General features: G+C 41.0%; 1 long non-coding RNA gene across 2 annotated transcripts; it reads left to right on the top strand.

The window, feature by feature from the left end:
- The first annotated feature begins 9,918 nt into the window (after positions 1 to 9,918).
- On the top strand, positions 9,919 to 15,487 carry LOC116640781. 2 transcript variants are annotated; one of them, XR_004301071.1, is made up of 4 exons: positions 9,919 to 9,986; positions 10,071 to 10,200; positions 14,326 to 14,456; positions 14,835 to 15,487. It is a non-coding gene; the product is annotated as an uncharacterized LOC116640781 (long non-coding RNA). The 2 variants fall into 2 exon arrangements; XR_004301070.1 differs by lacking the exon at positions 9,919 to 9,986 and having other exon boundaries at positions 9,993 to 10,200.
- Positions 15,488 to 22,505: the final 7,018 nt, after the last annotated feature.

Raw genomic sequence — 22,505 nt, 5'->3', positions numbered from 1 at the left:
AACAAAGGAAAGAACAAGAATCATATGATCCTCTCAATAGATGCAGAAAAAGCATTTGACAAAGTACAGCATCCTTTCTTGATCAAAACTCTTCAGAGTATAGGCATAGAGGGTACATACCTCAATATCATAAAAGCCATCTATGAAAAACCTACAGCGAATATCATTCTCAATGGGGAAAAACTGAGAGCTTTCCCCCTAAGGTCAGGAATGCGGCAGGGATGTCCACTATCACCACTGCTATTCAACATAGTATTGGAAGTCCTAGCCACAGCAATCAGACAACAAAAAGAAATCAAAGGCATCCAAATCGGCAAAGAAGAAGTCAAACTCTCACTCTTTGCAGATGATATGATACTTTATGTGGAAAATCCCAAAGACTCCACCCCAAAACTGCTAGAACTCATACAGGAATTCAGTCAAGTGGCAGGATATAAAATCAATGCACAGAAGTCAGTGGCATTCCTATACACCAACAACAAGTCAGAAGAAAGAGAAATTAAGGAGTCGATCCCATTTACAATTGCACCCAAAACCATAAGATACCTAGGAATAAATCTAACCAAAGAGGCAAAGGATCTGTACTCAGAAAACTATAAAATACTCATGAAAGAAATTGAGGAAGACACAAAGAAATGGAAAAACGTTCCATGCTCATGGATTGGAAGAACAAATATTGTGAAGATGTCAATGCTACCTAGAGCAATCTACACATTCAATGCAATCCCCATCAAAATACCATCCACTTTTTTCAAAGAAATGGAACAAATAATCCTAAAATTTGTATGGAACCAGAAAAGACCCCGCATAGCCGGAGGAATGTTGAAAAAGAAAAGCAAAGCTGGCGGCATCACAATTCCGGATTTCCAGCTCTACTACAAAGCTGTCATCATCAAGACAGTATGGTACTGGCACAAAAACAGGCACATAGATCAATGGAACAGAATAGAGAGCCCAGAAATGGACCCTCAACTATATGGTCAACTAATCTTTGACAAAGCAGGAAAGAATGTCCAATGGAAAAAAGACAGTCTCTTCAACAAATGGTGTAAGGAAATGGTCCAGTTTCATTCTTCTGCATGTGGCTGTCCAATTTTCCCAACACCACACACAAAAATAGACTCCAAATGGTTGAAAGACCTCAATGTGAGACAGGAGTCCATCAAAATCCTAAAGGAGAACACAGGCAGCAACCTCTTCGACCTCAGCCGCAGCAACTTCTTCCTAGAAACATCGCCAAAGGCAAGGGAAGCAAGGGCAAAAATGAACTATTGGGACTTCATCAAGATAAAAAGCTTTTGCAAAGCAAAGGAAACAGTCAATAAAACCAAAAGACAACTGACAGAATGGGAGAAGATATTTGCAAATGACATATCAGATAAAGGGCTAGTATCCAAAATCTATAAAGAACTCATCAAACTCAACACCAAAAGAACAAAGAATCCAATCAAGAAATGGGCAGAAGACATGAACAGACATTTTTCCAAAGAAGACATCCAAATGGCCAACAGACACATGAAAAAGTGTTCAATATCACTCGGCATCAGGGAAATCCAAATCAAAACCTCAATGAGATACCACCTCACACCAGTCAGAATGGCTAAAATTAACAAGTCAGGAAATGACAGATGTTGGCGGGGATGCGGAGAAAGGGGAACCCTCCTACACTGTTGGTGGGAATGCAAGCTGGTGCAGCCACTCTGGAAAACAGTATGGAGGTTCCTCAAAAAGTTGAAAATAGAGCTACCATACGATCCAGCAATTGCACTACTGGGTATTTACCCCAAAGATACAAAAGTAGGGATCTGAAAGGGTACGTGCATCCCGATGTTTATAGCAGCAATGTCCACAATAGCCAAACTGTGGAAAGAGCCAAGATGTCCATCAACAGATGAATGGATAAAGAAGAAGTGGTATATATATACGATGGAATATTATGCGGCCATCAAAAGGAATGAGATCTTGCCATTTGCAACGACGTGGATGGAACTGGAGGGTATTATGCTGAGCGAAATAAGTCAAACAGAGAAAGACATGTATCATATGACCTCACTGATATGAGGAATTCTTAATCTCAGGAAACAAACTGAGGGTTGCTGGAGTGGGGCGTGGGGTGGGAGGGATGGGGTGACTGGGTGATGGTCACTGGGGAGGGTATGTGCTCTGGTAAGCACTGTGAACTGTGCAAGACTGTTGAATCTCAGATCTGTACCTCTGAAACAAATAATGCAATATATGTTAAGAAAGAAAAAAAGAAGAAGAAGAATGTAGCAGGAGGGGAAGAATGAAGGGGGGGAAATCGGAGGGGGAGAAGAACCATGAGAGACGATGGACTCTGAAAAACAAACTGAGGGTTCTAGAGGGGAGGGGGGTGGGAGGATGGGTTAGCCTGGTGATGGGTATTGGGGAGGGCACGTTCTGCATGGAGCACTGGGTGTTATGCACAAACAATGAATCATGGAACACTATATCTAAAACTAATGATGTAATGTATGGGGATTAACATAACAATAAAAAAATAATTAAAAAAAAAGTTTCTTAGGCACTTCTGATGTGAGGCCAGGGTTGGGAACTCCAGATAGGCACGGGGTAATCTGACACTGTTTTCCTCTGGTAGTGGGCTTGGGGTGCTATCAAGTTGTGGACTGCAGAGGGAAGGGGGAGTGTGGTTATAGAATAGGATAGATGAGTGCTAGGCAAACAGATAGCTTGTTTTTTGTTTTTGTTTTCTGCCTGTTTTTTTTTTTTTTTATATCAATTGGATTATTTGTTCAGAGAAGTTTTAGATTTACAGAAAAATTCAATAGAAAGTATAGAAAATTCTCATATGCTTCTCCCTTCCCTGCTCTCCTACCCACACAGCCCAAAGTTTTCCTGTTATTAACATCTTGCATTAGTGTGGTACTTTTCCTGTAATTGATGAGCTAATATTGATTATTATTAAGTCCATAATTTAATTAGGATTAATTCTTTGCATTACATAGTTCTAGGGGTTTAGACATTACATAATGTCATTATAGGAGAGGAAACCGTTTTCCTCAGCTCTCTTATGATCTCTGGCTGGGTCTGAAAATTGAACTGACAGAGATAAGTAGGAGAAAAGCATACAAATTTGATTAAATTTTTACATGTACGTGGAAGCCTTTCACAAGGGAATGAAGACCTGAAGAAGTGACGATAGCAGGATGCTTTTATACCTTTTAGACAAAGAAACAGTACATTTGTGAAGAATTGACAAGATAAAGGGATTTGGTCTATGGGTTGTAGTGGTGAAGAAGTAACTAGAGAGAAAAAGGTTAGTTTTTTTTTTTTTTAATTAAAATGCAATTAACATATAGTGTATTATGAATTTCAGAGGTAGAGTTTAGTGATTCATCAGTTGCATATAACACCCACACTCATTACATCATGTGCCCTCCTTAATGCCCATCACCCAGTTACCTCATCCCCCATCCCCCTCCCTTCCAGCAACCCTCATTTTTTTTTTCCCATATTAAGAATCTCTTATGGTTTGTCTCCCTCTAATTTTGTCTTATTCTATTTTTCTTCTCTTCCCCTATGATCCTCTATATTTTTCCTTAAATTCCACATATGAGTGAAATCATATAATTGTCTTTCGATGACCTATTTCATTTAGCACACTACCCTCCAGTTCCATCCACATTGTTGCAAATAACATGATTTCATTCTTTTTAATGACTGAGTAATATACCATTATGTATATATATCACCTCTTCTTTATCCATTCATCTGTCAATGGACATTGGGCTCTTTCCATATTTTGGCTATTGTGGACATTGCTGCTATAAATATTGGGGTGCAGGTGTCCCTTTGAATCACTATGTTTGTATTCTTTGGGTAAATACCTCATAGTGCAATTGTTGGGTCATAGGTAGCTCTATTTTTAACTTTTTGAGGAACCTCCATACTGTTTTCCACAGTGGCTGCACTAGTTTGCATTCCCACCAACAGTATAGGCAGTTTCCCCTTTCTCTGCATCCTTGCCAACATCTGTTATTTCTTGACTTGTTAATTTTACCCATTCTGACCAGTGTGAGGTGGAATTTCACTGGTTTTGATATTTATTTCTCTGATGTCAAGGAATGTAGAGCAGTTTTTCATGTGTCTGTTGCCGTTTGTATATCTTCTTTGGAGAAATGTCTGTTCATGTCTTCTGCTCATTTCTTGACTGGATTATTTGTTTTTTTGGGTGTTGAGTTTGATAAGTTCTTTAAAGATTTTACATGCTAGCCCGTTAGCTGATAAGACATTTGCAAATATCTTCTCGCATTCTGTCAGTTGTCTTTTAGTTTTGTTGACTGTTTCCTTTGCTGTGCAAAAGCTTTTTATCTTGATGAAGTCTCAAAAGTTCATTTTTGCCTTTGTTTCCCTCGCCTTTGGAGAAGTGTCTAGCAAGAAGTTTCTGCGGCTGAGGTCGAAGAGGTTGCTGGCTGTGTTCTTCTCTAGGATTTTGAAGGACTCCTGTCTCACACTTAAGTCTTTTTTTTTTTTTTTAAAGATTTTATTTATTTATTTGAGAGAGAGAGAATGAGAGAGAGCACATGAGAGGGGATAGGGTCAGAGGGCAAAGCAGACTCCCTGCCGAGCAGGGAGCCCGATGCGGGACTCGATCCAGGGACTCCAGGATCATGACCTGAGCCGAAGGCAGTCGCTTAACCAACTGAGCCACCCAGGCGCCCTCACACTTAAGTCTTTCATGCATTTTGTATTTATTTTTGTGAATAGTGTAAGAATATAGTCCAGTTCCATTCTTCTACACGTGGCTATCCAATTCTCCCAACACCAATTGTTGAAAAGACTGTCTTTTTTCCATTGGATATTCTTTTCTGCTTTGCTGAAGATTAGTTGACCACAGAGTTGAGGATCCATCTCTGGGTTTTCTCTTCTGTTCCATTGATCTGTGGGTTCTTTTTTTTTTCCTTTTTTTTTTTGCCAGTACCATACTGTCTTGATGATTACAACTTTGTAATATAGCTTGAAGTCCGGTATTGTGATTACCACCAGGTTTGATTTTTTTTTTAATATTTTATTTATTTATTTGAGAGAGAGAGAGAGAATGGGAGGGAAGAGAAGGAGAGGGAGAAGCAGACTCCCTGCTGAGCAGGGAGACTGATGCAGGGCTCTATTCCAGAACTCTGGGATCATGACCTGAGCCAAAGGCAGATGCTTAACCAACTGACTCACCCATGCACCCCTGGTTTTCTTTTTCAACATTCCGTTGGCTATTCAGGGTCTTTTCTTGTTCCATACTAATTTTAGGTATTATTTGTTCCAGCTTTGTGAAAAATTTTGATGGTATTTTGATAGAGATTACATAGAATATGTAGATTGCTTTGGGTAGCATAGATATTTTAACAATATTTGTTCTTCCAATCCATGAACATGGAATGTTTTTCCATTTCTTTATGTCTTCCTCAATTTCTTTCATAAGTGTTCTATAGTTTTCAGAGTACAGATCATTTACCTCTTTGGTTCAGTTTATTCCTAGGTATCTTATGGTTTTCTTGTGTAATTGTAAATGAGATCAATTCCTTAATTTTTCTTTCTTCTGTCTCATTGCTAGTAAATAGAAATGCAACTGACTTTTGTGCATTGATTTTATATCCTACCACTTTGCTGAATTCCTGTATGAGTTCTAGCAAATTTTGGTGCAGTTTCTTCGGGGTTTTCCACATAGAGTATCATGTCATCTGTGAAGAGTGACAATTTGACTTCTTCTTTGTTGATTTGGATGCCTTTTATTTTTTTGTTGTTGTTTTATGATTGCTGTGGCTAGGACTTCTAGTACTATGTTGAACAACAGTGGTGATAGTGGACATCCCTGCCATGTTCCTGACCTTAGTGGAAAAGCTCTCAATTTTTCTCCATTGAGAATTATATTTGCTGTGGGCTTTTCATATATGGCTTTTATGATATTGAGGTACGTTCCCTCTATCCCTACACTGTGGAGAGTTTTAATCAAGAAAGGATACTGTATTTTGTCAAATGCTTTTTCTGCATCCATTGAGAGGATCATATGGTTCTTGTCTTTTCTTTTATTAATGTGGTGTATGACATTGATTGATTTGCAGATGTTGAACCACGCTTGCAGCCAGGAATAAATCCCACTTGGTCATGGTGAATAATCCTTTTAATGTACTGTTGAGTCCTATTTGGCTTGTATTTTGGTGAGAATTTTTGTATCCGTGTTCATCAGGGATATTGGTCTGTTATTCTCCTTTAGGGTGGGGTCTTTATCTGGTTTGGGATCAAGGTAATGCTGGCCTCATAGAAGGAGTTTGGAAGTTTTCCTTCCATTTCTATTTTTTGAAACAGCTTCAGAAGAATAGGTATTAATTCTTCTTTATTTTTTAAAGATTTTTTTTATTTATTTGAGAGAGTGAGTAAATGAGACACACACAGAGAGAGAGAGAGCACAGGAGCATGAGCTGGGGGACGAGCAGAGTGAGAGGGAGAAGCAGGCTCCCCACCGAGCAGGGAGCCCAACATGGGGATGGTTCCCAGGACTCTGGGATCATTACCTGAGCCAAAGCCTGATGCTTAACTGACTGAGCTACCCAGGCACCCCAGTATTAATTCTTTAAATTTTTGGTAGAATTCCACTGGGAAGCCATCTGGTCCTGGACTCTTGTTTGTTGGGAGAATTTTGATTACTGCTTCAATTTCTTTGCTGGTTATGGGTTGGTCCAGGGTTTCTATTTCTTCCTGTTTCAGTTTTGGTAGTTTATATGTTTCTAGGAATGCATCCATTTCTTCCAGATTGCCTAATTTGTTGGCATATAGTTGTTCATAAAATGTTCTTAAAGTTGTTTGTATTTCTTTGATGATGGTTATGGTCGCTCCTCTTTCATTGATGATTTTATTAATTTGGGTCCTTTCTCTTTTCTTTTTGATAAGTCTGGCTAGGGGTTTATCAATCTTATTAATTCTTTCAAAGAACCAGCTCTTAGTTTCGTTGGTCTGTTCTACTATTCTTTTGATTTCTATTTCATTGATTTCTGCTCTACTCTTTATTATTTCCTCTTCTCCTGATGGATTTATGCTTTATTTGCTGTTCTTTCTCCAGCTCCTTTAGGTGTAACATTAGATTGTGTATTTGAGACTTTTTTTGTTTCTGGAGAAAGACTTGTATTGCTGTATACTTCCCTCGTAGGACTGCCTTTCCTGCATCTCAAAGATTCTGAACAGTTGTGCTTTCATATTAACTGGTTTCTATGAATTTTTTTAATTTTCACTGGTTTCTATGAATTTTTAAAATTTTTCTTCATTAATTTCTTTGTTGACCCATTCATTCTTTTGTAGGATGCTCCTTAACCTCCATGTGTTTGTGTTCCTTCCTAATTTTCTCTTGTGATTGAGTTCAAGATTGAAAGCATTGTGGTCTGAAAAAATGAAAGGAACAACCTTAATCTTTTGGTGCCAGTTGAGACCTGATTAGTGAAGCAGTATGTGATCTATTCTGGAGAAGATTCCATTGTACTCAAGAAGAATGTGTATTCTGTGATTTTAAAGTGAAATGCTCTGAATATATCTGTGAAGTCCATCTGGTCCTGTGTGTCATTCAAAGCCATTGTTTCCTTGTTGATCTTCTACATAGATAATCTGTCCATTGCTGTGCCTAGGTTGTAAATTCCAATAATTATAAGATTATCGTATTATTATCAGTATGTTCTTTACATTTGTTATTAATTGGTTTATATAATTGGCTGTTCCCAAGTTAGGGGCATAAATATTTACAATTGTCAGAACTTCTTGTTGGATAGATGAAAAGGGTTAGTTTAACAAGGTTTGTTTCCAGATTCCTCTGGTACTACCTCTGGCTGGTAAGAGTTTGTCTCCAGGAAAAGAATTTATTCCCTGCCTTTAGGCAAAAAAGGGAGAGCCTTTTCAGCATTTACTGATTCTTAACTACCTTTGGTGTGAAAAAAATTTTTTATGTCAAAGAGCCAAACCAGACTATGTCAGGTTTCCTTCAGCCTGAACAAGGAATATCTCCTCATTTATTTAGACTTTCTTTGATTTCTTTCATGAGAGATTTATAGTTTTCCTCATATTGATCTTGCCTATTCTTGAGTAGATTCATATGTAGATATTTCATTTTTCTTTGGTGCTAATATAAGTTTTTTTTTTCAGATTTAAATTGTTTATTGCTGGTATATAAGAAAGCAATTGATTTTTGTATATTAACCTTGTATCTTGCAATTTTGCTCTAAAGAGACATATTTTTATCCTATAGATAATTGAAGACACTAAAAGCAAGAGTCTTCCACTATTCTATTTATGCTCAAGGAGTATTAATCTGGAAGTGATATGTAGAACAGATTGGAAGGAAAAGAGGCTAGAGGCAGGGACCCTGTCCGTGTAAGAGGCTTTTCTGTGAGCCCTCCAAGAGACAGTAAGATTCTGAATAAGTATATTACAGCACTAATGGAAAAGTTAGAAAAGATTGAAGAAGGAAATACCCTAAATTGGCCCATGTCCTTCATGCCTATGGATCTCTTTGTTACCAGACTCCAACTTGTCCATGCACCCAATGTGCAGTAAGCCAAATTCTGAGACACAGGATTTAAAGCAAGGAAAGCTTTATAGTCAAGGGGGCAACCCAAGGGGGATCATTCCCAAAGCCGCCTTGCCCTGTTGATCTTAGGACAACTTATACACATGAAAGGAAGGTAAGGGCTTACTTGAACCTTGTTGGGAGATCCCTGAAGCAATGTGGAGGTAAGCATTCTTGTGAACAATGAGGCACTATTTGGGACCTGGGATCAGATACATCAAGACAAATGTTACTGTCTGATCCCCGTTATGTTTCTACAATCAGTGGGTAAACAGGGAGTAGTAGTAAAAGCAAAATTAGTGTTTGATCATGCATGAAGTTAAGAGGTATGCAAAACAGCGATGCCTAGGTGACTCAGTCAGTTGAGCTTCTGACTCTTGGTTTCAGTTCAGGTCCTGATTTCATGGGTGGTAAGATTGAGCCCTAATCAGACTACACACTTGGTGGGGAGTCTATCTGGGGATTCTCTCCCTTTGCCCCTCCATCCACTTGTGATCTCTCTTTCTCTTTCTCTCTCTCAATTAAAAAAATAAATATTACAAAGAAAAATTAGTATATAAAACATAATTAAGTAGGGAACAACACAACTTAGACCTAAGTGTATAAGGCAACTAATACAACTATAGTTTTGCTTATGCTTTCAAAATGGGTCCAGGAACCAAGTGCCTGGCTTCCTCTTCACACACAGTTCCCTCTTTCAGATGACTTTACCATCCTCTTCACCTAACTTCTTTTTTTCTTTTTTTAAAGATTTTATTTATTTATTTGACAGAGAGAGACAGCGAGAGCAGGAACACAAGCAGGGGGAGCGGGAGAGGGAGAAGCAGGCTTCCCACCGAGCAGGGAGCCCAATGTGGGACTCGATCCCAGGACCCTGGGATCATGACCTGAGCCGAAGGCAGACACTTAACGACTGAGCCACCCAGGCGCCCCTCTTCACCTAACTTCTAATTAATCCTCAAAACTCAGTTCAGGTGTTGTGGCCTTCTCTCTACCAGCTCCTCACAGCCCCTGGGGTCTCCACCACAGCCGAAAGAGCTATTTACATTTGTAAATACAATGTATTTGTCTATTTATCTGACCATCTCTTTCATTAGATCATGAGCTCCTGAATCTGAGTAGCCTGGTATCTGGCCTAATTAACATAAACATAAATGAATAATTCATTCAAGTCCGCTGTTGGAACTCACAACACTACCAGGTACATGACAACTATTATATCAAACTTCCATCATGTGTTTTCTCCTAAAGAATTGAAATCATAGAGCTTCAAAACACTGAAGTTTCAGATCAGGAAGGAAGCTCTCCACCCATATCAGGAAGTCATCACTTCCTCAAAACTTCTTTGAGTCACATACTATAAGTAGGCTTGCTCTTCCTGTACCTGCAGTGATACTGGCTTTAAACGGTGAGTTGGAGAGTGTGGGTCTCATCCACACTGTGCACAAGAAGTGCATCTTCCAAGCCCTAGGTTCCCTTTCCTCTTTCCTAGGGCTCGGAGCCCTTCCCTGCTGCACGCAGGCTGCGCTGGCATACCTGGCAGAGGAACAGCAGACAAAAGCCTCTGAGCGTGGGACTAACCACTGCCTCTGACCTCAGCAGGAGCCCAGCACGGAGACCTGGTAAGAGGAGAACCCCGGGGGCTGGGGAGAGTAGAGCCGTGAAGATGGCCAGAAGGTCTAGGTCACATAGGTGAAGGAGAAATATTCCAGGAGGGAGGAGGTAAGTGACAAGGTTCTGGACCCATAAGTACAGGACAAAGAAAAGAATGGGATCTGCCAGTCAGAGGAAAAGTCATCTTACCTCACATTCCTCCTCTCTGGGCTTCAGGTCCTTCATAGAATGTGAGACTCAAGTCAGAAAGAAGATGGTTTAAAAAAAAATTCGACGAATGAAATCTTGAAAGGAGCAATAAAGATCTAAATAGTTGTGAATAATAATTTTGCTCTTATGGCTTCTACTACTGTCATTCTCTCACTTTCTTTCCTCTTCCTACACGGAAGAGATGATGCTGGATCTTCTGGGACTCTTTCCTCTCATCCTGTTGTTGCTGGGATCATGGGGGCCAGTGCATCCACTTGGTGCTTGGGCTCAATGCCCCACCAGGGCTCAATGGTTTGCAATTCAGCATATAAATGCGGGTCCTGTCCAGTGCAACAATGCAATGTCTGCTGTCAATATTTATAATCAGCGCTGTAAGCCTCAGAACACATTTCTGCAGGACTCCTTCCACAACGTGGCTGCTACCTGTCTTTTGCCCAACAGGATCTGCAGGAATGTGCAGAATAACTGCCACCAGAGTGCAAATACTATTAGAATGACTTACTGCTATCACAGTGGAGGGACATATCCCAACTGCAGCTACAGTACTACTCTCCAGAACCAGCTCTACACTGTTGCTTGTAACCCTCCTCAGCCAGGTGACCCTCCCTGTCCTCTGGTTCCTGTACACTTAGATTAAGACTAAGGTTTCCATTACTTTCCCTCTCACTTGGTGTAGGTTCTCTTATGATCTCTTCTGGGTTTTGTTTTTTTTTTTCCTTTGTTAAATTTCCGTGGTTCCCGTCGAAGAAAGAAGGAGGGGAGTGGGAGAATTAGAGGGCCAAGATGCAAGACCAGAGTTGGGGACAAAAACAAACAGGATTCTTTTCTGCTTTGGAGCTTTGTGTTTTGATGGAAGACAACAGGGAAGAGGGAAAAGAAAGACCCGGCCCCCTATTTTTAATCTTGGAACTTCTGCCAAGCTTTGTTGCATTGTGTTCACAGCAATAAAATCACTTTCTGTTGCATTGTAGTGACCGTGAGTGTGTGTCTTAGGGATGCCTCTCACATCATTGCCAGCCTGGGGCCATCTTGATTGCATTTGTCAACATTCTCAGGAGAACTATGTGGGCCCTAAGCGACTTTTGAAGTTATTCAGCAACCCAAGGCTTCTTCTGCCACTTCCGCCACCCCTGTGTCCCTGGGACTTGGAGCAAGAGTGTTCTCCATCCCTTCAAACTCTGCTCATGGCTTTTACATATTTCCCTTGAAATCACAGTCTATGTTTATTTGGAGGTGGCACAGATACCTCAAAGAGTGTCTGGAGTACTTTCACACACAGGTTCTAACCCTGACACTGGTGCATCCTACATCTTTACTATGGTTTCTGCATTTTATCAGATAATGGTTTTATTTTTGTTTTTTTGAAGATTCCACTTATTTATTTGACAGAGAGAGAGAGAACAAGATCATAAGCAGGCAGAGCAGAGGGAGAAGGAGTAGCAGGCTCCCCGCTGATGAGAGAGCCCAAAGTTGGTCTAGATTCCAGGACCCTAAGATCATGACCTGAGCAGAAAGTAGATGCTTAACCGACTGATACACCCAGGTGTCCCAGATAATGTTCTAAATATAAGTAGGAGTAGAGATAATTAACCACTCTAACCTTAGAGTCAATTGTCCCATTATCTGTAGGAATGAATGAAGAGAAAGCATAGATCAGAAAAAAAAAAATCACTAGGGAATTAAAACATTCCTGCCTTACCTAATACTGAAATATCACAGAAGTAATGGTGTTTTGGCACAGGTAGTTGATTTAGACATTGAAGGACAGGGATTAAGAATTTGGCTGGCAGGCACCTGGATGTCTCAGTGGGTTAAGCTATTAAGCCTCTGCCTTAAGCTTAGAAAATGAATTTGGGGTCCTGTGTTCCAGACCAATGGAGATTCCCTGCTCAGAGGAGAACCAGCTTTTTCCTCTCCCCCTGCCCCTCTCCACCTATCCACTCCTGCATGTACTCTATCTCTGTCTCTCTCAAATAAATAAAATCTTAAAAAAATAAAAATAATAATTTGTCTGGGATTAAGAATTTAGGTACTAGGTGTAGGAGAGGAAAAATAATTTTCCCTCTACCATTTTAGGTTCTTGGCTGAGAACCCCTCCCCCATTACAAAAAGGCAACTTCATAGGACAAAAACTATTTTATTTATTTATTTATTTTTAAAGATTTTACTTATTTATGTGACAGAGAGAGACAGCGAGAGAGGGAACACAAGCAGGGGGAGAGGGAGAGGGAGAAGCAGGCCCCCCGCCAAGCAGGGAGCTAGATGAAAAATCATTTATGAAATGATTTTTATCCTATAGATAATTGAAGACACTAAAAGCAAGCGTATTCTATTTATGCTCAAGGAGTATTAATCTGGAAGTGATATATAGAACAGATTGAAGGAAAAGAGGCTAGAGGCAGGGACCCTGTTCCTGTAGGAGACTTTTCTGTGAGCCCTCCAGGAGGCAATAAGAGTCCAAATAAGTGTATGATAGCACCAATGGAAAAGTAAGAACAGATTCAAGAGGCAAATACCCTAAATTGGCCCATCTCCTTCATGCCTATGGATCTCTTTGTTACCAGACTCCAACTTGTCCATGCACCCAATGTGAAGTAAGCGGAATTCTGAGACACAGGATTTAAAGCAAGGAAAGCTTTATAGTCTAGGGGGCAACCCAAGGAGAAAGCAGGGGATCATTCCCAAAGCTGCTATGCCCTGTTGATCTTAGGGACAAGTTATATACATGAAAGGAAGGTAAGGGGTTTCTTGAAACCTTGTTGGGGAGTCCTTGAAAGAATCTAGAGGTAAGCATTCTTGTGGACAATGAGGCATTATGTGAGCAATGGGATCAGATACATCAGGACAGTTGTCGCTGTTTGGTCCCCATGGGTTTCTACAATCAGTGGGTAAACAGGAAGTAGGAGTAAAAAAGCAAAGTTAATGACTGGTCATGCATGAGGTTAGTAAGTAAATATATCAGGGACACCTGGGTGGGTCATTCTGTTGCACTTTGGACTCTTGGTTTCAGCTCAGGTCATAATCTCAGGGATGGTGGGACTGAGACTTAATCAGGCTACATGCAGGGTGGGGACTCTACCAGGGGATTCTCTCCCTTTGCCCCAACACCCACTCCTGCTCTCTCTCTCTCTCTGTCTCTGTCAAATAAATAAATAAATCTTTCAAAGTATAAAAGAGGTACATAAAAAATAATTAAGTAGCAAACATAATAACATAGACCAAAGTTAGTAATGCAACTAATACCACTCTAGTGTGCTTATGCTTTCAAAATGGATCCAGGAACCAATCGTCTGACTTTCTCTTCACACACATTTCCCTCTTTGGGATGACCTTACCATTCTCTTCATCTAACTTCCAATTAATCCTCAAAACTCAGTTCAGGTGTTGTGTCCTTCTCTCTACCAGCTCCTCACAGCCCCCTGGGGTCTCCTCCACCACAGCCAAAAAAGCTATTTACAGTTCTTAATATACAATGTATTTGTCTACTTATCTGACCGTCTCTTTCATTAGATCATGAGCTTCTGGATCTGAGTAGCCCAGTATCTGGCCCAAGGAACATACACATAAATGAGTAATTCATTCAAGTCCGCTGTTGCAACTCACAACACTATCAGGTACATGGTCAACTATTATATCAAATTTCCGTGGTGTGTTTTCTCCTAAAGAACTGAAATCTTAGAGCTTCAAAACACTAAAGCTTAAGATCAGGAAGGAAGCTCTCCACCCATATCAGGAAGTCGTCTCTTCCTCACAACTTCTTTGAGGAAGTTATCACTTCTTTATTGTTGCTTTAAGTAGGTTTGCTCTTCCTGTACCTGCAGTGATACTGGCTTTAAACGGTGAGTTGGAGAGTGTGGGTCTCATCCACACTGTGCACAAGAAGTGCATCTTCCAAGCCCTAGGTTCCCTTTCCTCTTTCCTAGGGCTCGGAGCCTTTCCCTGCTGCACGCAGGCTGCGCTGGCATACCTGGCAGAGGAACAGCAGACAAAAGCCTCTGAGCGTGGGACTAACCACTGCCTCTGATCTCAGCGGGAGCTCCAGCACAGAGACCTGGTAAGAGGAGAACCCCGGGGGCTGGGGAGAGTAGAGCCGTGAAGATGGCCAGAAGGTCTAGGTCACATAGGTGGATGAGAAATATTCCAGGAGGGAGGAGGGAAGAGACGAGGTTCTGGACCCATAAGTACAGGACAAAGAAAAGAATGGGATCTGCCAGTCAGAGGAAAAGTCATCTTACCTCACAATCCTCCTCTCTGGGCTTCCGGTCCTTCATAGAATGTGAGACTCAAGTCAGAAAGAAGATGGTTTAAAAAAAAATTCGACGAATGAAATCTTGAAAGGAGCAATAAAGATCTATATGGATGTGAATAATAATTTTGCTCTTATGGCTTCTACTACTGTCATTCTCTCACTTTCTTTCCTCTTCCTATACAGAAGAGATGATGCTGGATCTTCTGGGACTCTTTCCTCTCATCCTGTTGCTGCTGGGATCATGCGGACCAGTGCAACCACTTGGTGCTTGGGCTCAACACCTCACCGAGGCTCAAAAGTTTGAAATATCACATATAAGATCAGGTCCTGTCCAATGCCACAATGAAATGCCTCGTGTCAATAGTCTTAAAGGCAAATGTAAGGGTGAAAACACCTTTCTACACGACTCCTTCCGCAACGTGGCTGCTACCTGTCTTTTGCCCAACAGGATCTGCAGGAATGGTCAGAATAACTGCCATCAGAGTACAAATCCTATTAGGATGACTTACTGCTATCACACTGGAGGGACATATCCCGACTGCCGCTACAGTACCACTCCCAAGTACCAGTTCTACACTGTTGCCTGTAACCGCCCTCAGCCAGGCGACCCTCCCTATCGTCTGGTTCCTGTACACTTAGATCGAGACTAAGGTTTCCGTGACTTTCCCTATCACTTGGTGCAGGTTCTCTTATTCTTTTTCTTTCCTTTTGTTGATTTCCATGTTTCCCTTAGAGAAAGAAGGAGTGGGTGCCTGGGTTCCTCAGTGGGTTAAGTGTCTGCCTTCGACTGGGGTCATGGTCCCAGCGTTCTGGAATCCAGTCCCATGTCAGGTTCCCTTCTCCGTGGGGAGTTGTCTTCTTCCTCTGCTCCACACCCTGCTTGTGCTCTCTCTCATATAAATAAATAAATCTTTAAAAAAAGAAGAAAAAAGGGGGGGAGTTGGAGAATTACAGGGCCACGATGCAATACCACAGTTGGGGACAAAAACAAACAGGATTCTTTTCTGCTTTGGAGCTTTGTGTGTTTCAAAGGAAGGCAAAGGAAGAGGGCAAAGGAAGACCCAGGCCTCATATTTTTAATCTTGGAACTTCTGCCAAGCTTTGTTGCATTGTGTTCACAGCAATAAAATCACTTTCTGTTGCATTGTAATGACTGTGAGTGTGTGTCTTTGGGATGCTTTTCACATCATTGCCAGCCTGGGGCCATCTTGATTGCATTTATCAACATTCTCAGGAGAACTATGTGGGCCCTAAGCGACTTTTGAGGTTATTCACCAACCCAAGGCTTCTTCTGCCACTTCCGCCACCCCTGTGTCCCTCGGACTTGGAGCAAGAGTGTTCTCCATCCCTTCAAACTCTGCTCATGGCTTTTACATATTTCCCTTGAAACCACAGTCTGTGTTTATTTGGAGGTGGCACAGATACCTCAAAGAGTGTCTGGAGTACTTTCACACACAGGTTCTAACCCTGACACTGGTGCATCCTACATCTTTACTATGGTTTCTGTATTTCATCAGATAATATTTTAAATATAAGTAGTAGTAGTAGCGATAATAATCCACTGTAGCCTTAGAGTTACTTCTCCCATGGTTTATTGGAATGCATGAAGACAAAGCATAGATCAAGAAAAAAAAAAAAAGCACTGGGGATATTGTAAATTTCTCCCTTTATGTCTGTTAATATTTACCTTATGTATTTAGATGCTCCAATGTTGAATGTATAGATATTTACAATTGTTTAAAAAAAAAAAAAAAAGCACTGAGGTACTAAAAACATTCCTGCCTTACCTAACTACTGAAATATCACAGAAGTAATGGTTTTTTGGAAGAGGTAGAAGATTTAGAAATTGAAAGACTAGGATTAAGAATTTGGCTGGGATTAAGAATTTAGGTCCTAATTGTAGGGGAGGAAAAATAATTTTCCCTCTACCATTTTAGGTTCTTGGCTGAGAGCCCCTCAACTTCATTGTATTCCTGCTCTCTCTTCCTCTCTCTCTATCAAACAAATAAATAAAATCTTTTTAAAAAAGGCAACTTCATAGGACAAAAACTATTTTAATTATGTACATACATACGGGAGCCCCACAAAAATATTAGACTTAAAAGCAACTAGCCAATTGAGTCTTATGGACCATCCTGACTATGGAAAGGATAGGGGTCTAGGTCTTTAAAAGGGGGGAAGACAATTCAGAGGAAGGTGAGAGGAGGCAATGTTTGGGAAAGGAAATTTGCCCTCCCATGCAGATGACTCTCTCAGATGAAAGTGATCCCTGTAATGGCTCACTTCCTGTTACAGGCTCCTTTCTAATGTAAATTTCCCCTACAAAAGGGTAACCTCCACTCTGCTTTCAGAATTTCTTCTGGTCAGCACTTTCTCAAAATAAACAGCTTAACATTATTCTTATGCCAAAAAGGCATATTTTAGGGTGGCATATTTTGCTAATCCTGCATACCTTTCCCTTTCCTTGTCAACTACTAGATTCATAGGGCTAGCAGGCCAGTGTAAGTCAAAGTGCTTTGTAGACTGATCTGTCTTTGAGTAGCAGCCAAACATAATGCCTCTCAGAAAGGCCACCTACTGAAGTAGTTACTAGTGTGTCAATTATCTGCACTGCAGAATGGTTCTTTCCAAACCGAGCGAGTCCTTTAACAGGTGTGCTACTTGGACTCATCTTCCTTCATGCCACATATTTATGTCATGTCCTAGAAACAAAGACAGAAATATGAAGTTTCAGGTTTCAGGAGCCTGGATTCCAAGTGTGCTAAATACTGAAGGCCCCTCTCAGTAGGAAGACATAAGAAGGCCAGGACAACTTGGCACTTGAGAAAGTTGGTACCCAGTAGGGGAACTTATCTGGTGGGACTTGAGTCCTCCAATTTAGAGCAGCTTTCAATAGTATTCATCTTTGGGGCACCTGGATGGCTCAGTCATTAAGCATCTGCCTTTGGCTCAGGTCATGATCCCAGGGTCCTGGGATTGAGTTCCACATCAGGCTTCCTGCTCAGCAGGGAGCCTGCTTCTCCCTCTACCTGCTGCTCCCCCTGCTTGTGTTCCTTCTCTCGCTGTCTATTTCTCTGTCAAATAAATAAATAAATAAATAATCTTTTTTAAAAAATAGTATTCATCTTTAAGCAGTGTGGCATTTACATCCTATAGTTTCAAAGTCTTCAAGCCAAGTCTGGAGGGAGTGGACACAAGGATCTGTGTTCACGTTTAGTGTGAACCAGTGTAGGAAAGTAGCAACATCCTCAGGGAAAGGGGTCTTCAGATGGCATGCGTCAACCTGATCAGTAATCACAATGGACTTATGTACTCTATAAACATTACTTGGACATTTCAGGAGATTCTAGGACAAAGTAACCTAGTAAAAGGCTGAATTTCCTTTCATTAAACCACTCAATTACTCACTCTTTCTCAAGCACTACTCAATTATGGTTATTTATACATTAGGGAACTCATAAAGTAATTGTGGGAGGGAGTAAGAATGAGGATAACTTGGGGAAAATCTTTTATGCTCAGAGGTGTTTGTTCTAAATTAATGGACCAGACCAAGATGGCCTCTCTCTCAGATTTGTGTTACTTCTGCGTGCAATCATGTATTGTGGGAGAGTCAAGATATTCATTCACTAAATCAGATATTCATTTAGGTATATCCCTAAATCAGCTTCAATGACCTGACATTCTTTATAGAATGATCCAAAGTGGCAAAGCTTAGAAAGAAATTTAGCAAATGTTCCAGCAGCTCTCAACTCTGGTTTCATATGAAATTCACCTGGGAGCTTAAAAAAAAAAAAAAATCAATGACAGGACCCCTGTGAGATAGGAGAAAATATATATTGATTTCAGCCTCTGATTCTTAGCACAGAGCTCCTGAAACCCTTGTAAATTCCTAAGTGATAAGAGCACTGGGAACATCTTTGTTCTTTGCAGCCACCTGGGTGGTCCCTGGATAGGGCTGATCACCAAAAGATGGAGCCATGATTAAAAGCTTCGCAATTTCAGCCTAACCCCCATCCTTGAGGGAGGGGAGAGGGACTGGATATGGAAGTAATAATTGATCCTGCCTGTATGAGGTAGCCTCACAAACACATTTAGGATGGGGGAAACAAATACAAAAGAAAACTAAATTTCCTTACTACCTACAGCCCACTGACAAGTCCTTGACAGAGGAAGAGTGACATTCTTCTAGGAATACAGCTGCCTCGATGTTACTACTTTGCCAAGGGCAGAGGGCAATCTTAGCCTGAAACCCAGGATCCTGTGAGTCTACTATAACATACAAAAAGTCATTTGGAGGGGCGCCTGGGTGGCTCAGTCTTTAAGCGTCTGCCTTCGGCTCAGGTCATGATCCCAGGGTCCTGGGATCAAGCCCTGCGTCGGGCTCCCTGCTCAGGGGGAAGCCTGCTTCTCTCCCTCCCACTCCCCCTGCTTGTGTTCCCTCTCTCCCTGTGTCTCTCTCTGTCAAATAAATAAATAAAATCTTTAAAAAAAAAAAAAAAAAGTCATTTGGAAACCCCTTTATCTTTCCCCAACAGGATACGTGTTGGCAAACATTCCCCATACTTATGGTCCACTGATATAAATCTGAAAGGTCTCATGATTAAAGTTTTCCTAGAGAGTAATAAATGACCTTTTCCCAAAAATAGCTGGTCCCCTCAAGGTCCTGGAAACCTTCCTTCCCAATTCTGTAGAGACTTATCCTATTCCTAACCCCCTCCCAACTTGAAAGGATATAATGGGCCCTCTTCATGACCCCAGTGTATCTCTATCTGCCCTCAGGTCCTGTCCCCCTGCTTTAATAAAACCACCTTTTTGCACCAAAGACATCTCAAGAATTCTTTCTTGGCTGTTGGCTTCAAACCCTAAAATCTTTCCAGCATCATCTACACTGGGAGGGTGATGCACTCCAACTCTACAGGTACAGAAGCTCCTTCATTAGGGACCCTCTCAGACCTTACTCTAGCTATCTTTTTATCTGGCTGTTCATCTTTCTCCTTATCATATCCTTCCATAAACTCATAAAGCATAAGTGTTTCCTTGAGTTCTGTGAGCGGCTCTAGCAAATCATCGAATAAACAAGGGGGTGGTGGGAAGCTCAGATTTATAGCCAGGCAGTCAGAAGCACAGGAGACAAGTTGGACTTGGGATTGGCATCTGGACTGGGGGAGTCTTGTGGGACTGAGCCCTTATCCTGTGGGGGGAAGCTGACATTATCTCCAGGGAGGTAGTGTCAGAATTGAGTTAAATTGTAGAATATCTAGCCGGTGTGGCAGAGTAGTCTGCTGTAGGGAACCTCCCCCACATACACATGTGGTGTCGGAAGTGTTGTGAGTGTGTTATCAGTATGACAGTAAAGGAGAGACACAGAAGTTGTCCCAACTCAATCCCATTAAATGAATTTTATGAACACTTAATAAACAACTAAATGAATTTATGAGGACGGGGCCTGGGCTTTATGGAATTTTTTTTTTAAAGGTCCCTGCCTGACTGTAATGGGCAGTCTGATTTAGGAACCACTGTCCATCCAGAGGTAGGACCACTGGGCAAGGAGGGATGGGAAGAGGAGGAGGGGAGGGGAAGAGAGAGACCACATATAGCTCACAAAGGTGAAATAGTTACCACAATAGCCAAACTATGCAAAGAGCCCAGATGTCCATGGACAGGTGAATGTATAAAGAAGATGTGATATATATATACAATGGAATATTAGCCATCAAAAAAAGAAATCTTAGCATTTGCAACGATGTGGATGGAACTAGAGGGTATTATGCTAAGTGAAATAAGTCAATCAGAGAAAGACAATTATTATATGATTTCACTCATATGTGGAATTTAAGAAACAAAACAGAGGAGCATAGGGGAAAGGGGGGAAAAGAAAACAAGATGTACTCAGAGAGGGAAATAAACCATAAGAGACTCTTAACCATAGGAAACAAACTGAGGGTTGCTGGAGGAGTGGGGGGTGGGGTGATGGGATAACTAGATGATGGGCATTAAGGAGGGCAGGTGATGTGATGAGCACTTGGTGTTATATACAACTGAACCCTACCTCTGAAACTAATAATACACTATATGTTAATTAATTGAATTTAAATTAAATAAATTTAAATTAAAAGAAATAAAATAAAATTTTGAGTTTTGAGATTTCTTTATGTGTTCTGGATACATATTTAAAAATCAGACATCTGATTTGCAAATATTCTCCTAGTTAGTAGCTTGTCTACTCATTCTCCTGACACGTCTTTTAACAAGTTCCCAATGGTGTTTATAGCTTTATTGACATAGAGCTGAAACACAATACACTACGTATATGTAAAGAATACAATCTGGTAAGTTTTGACATATGTGTATACTCATGAAACCACCACCATAATCAAGATCATAAAGGTATCCATCCTTCCCCCAAATTTTCTTCATACTACTTTAGAATCCCTCCTTCCCGATTTACTGCCCCCAACCCACCCCAACTTCATAATAAGTTTCAAAACCAAGTGAGGTAAGCCTTTCAACTTTGCTCTTTTTAAAGTTGGTTTGGGTTTTGTTTTTGTTTTTTTGTGGGGTTTTTTTTTGCTATTCTAGGGGTGCTAGACTTGCTCAGTGGGTTGAATATGCAACTCTTGATCTCGGGGTTGTTAGTTTAACCCCTGCCTTAGGTGTAGAGATTACTTAAAAATATTATCTTAAAAAAAGTCTTTTGGCAGTTCTAGGTTGTTTGCATTTCCATATGATTTTAGAATCAGCTTATCCTCCAGGGATTTTGATTAGAATTGAGTTGAATCTATAGATCAATTTGGGGAGAATCCACATCTTAATAATACTGAGTCTTTAGACCCATGAATATAGGATGGCTCTCTTCTTTAAATTCTCTTGGCACATTTGTTGATTTTTAGTATAGAGGGGGTTCAGGATGTGCTATCCTAAACTATGGCACTTTGGCAGAATAAAAGTGAGCCTCATCAATCTGTTCCCATTCCTGGGATAAAGAGGGAAAACTTGGAGCCTTCCCTTCTGACCTCACTGACACCAAGCTCCAGGGCTCCAGTCCGGGATATAGGATGGGATGAGCTGTGTCAGGGATGAGGGGCTGTCATGGTGGCACACTAAGCACTGATCCAAGAAATAAAAGATGTAATTCAAGAGGACTGGGAAAATTGGTGACAGGGTGTATCAGTTTGCTAAGGCTGCTATAACAACTACCACAGACCAAGTGGCTTAAACAACAGAAATATGGGACACCTTGGTGGCTCAGTCAGTTAAGCATCTGCCTTCGGCTCAGGTCATGATCCCAGGGTGCTGGGATCAAGTCCTGCATTGGGATCCTTGCTCAACGGGGATCCTGCTTCTCCCTCTGCTTGTGCTCTCTCTCTCTCAAATAAATAAATAAAATCCTAAAAAAAAAAAAAAAACAACAGAAATGTATTTTCTCACAATTCTGGAGGCCAGAAGTCCAAAATCATGGCTTTGGCAGGTTTGGTTTCTTCTGAGACTCTTTCTATGGCTTGAAGAAGGTTGCCCTCCTGCAGTGTCCTTACAGGGTCTTTTCTCTGTGCATGTGCACCCCTGACACATGTCCATGTGTTCCCACTTCCTCTCTTATAAACACACCAGTCACATTGGATTAGAGTCCACCCTAAGGGCCTCATTTTAACTTAATCACTTCTTTAAAAGCCATAGAGTGGACCCGCCATTCCTCAAAGCCCAAGAGAGGAAGGTAGAATTCTGGAAAAGTGAAGCTATATTTCCTCTAAGAAAAAAATAGATTTTCCTCCTACTCCTGAGTGTTTTGATCAGTGAACTTTCCAGAACAGGAAATCAACAGAACCAAGGGAACTATGCACCCAACTATGCCATCCT

This window comes from Phoca vitulina, unplaced genomic scaffold (genome assembly GCF_004348235.1).
Source record: "Phoca vitulina isolate PV1807 unplaced genomic scaffold, GSC_HSeal_1.0 scaffold20, whole genome shotgun sequence".
Lineage (NCBI taxonomy): Eukaryota > Metazoa > Chordata > Mammalia > Carnivora > Phocidae > Phoca > Phoca vitulina.
The sequence above is the reverse complement of the archived record's forward strand: the minus strand, read 5'-3'. Positions and strand labels throughout refer to the sequence as shown.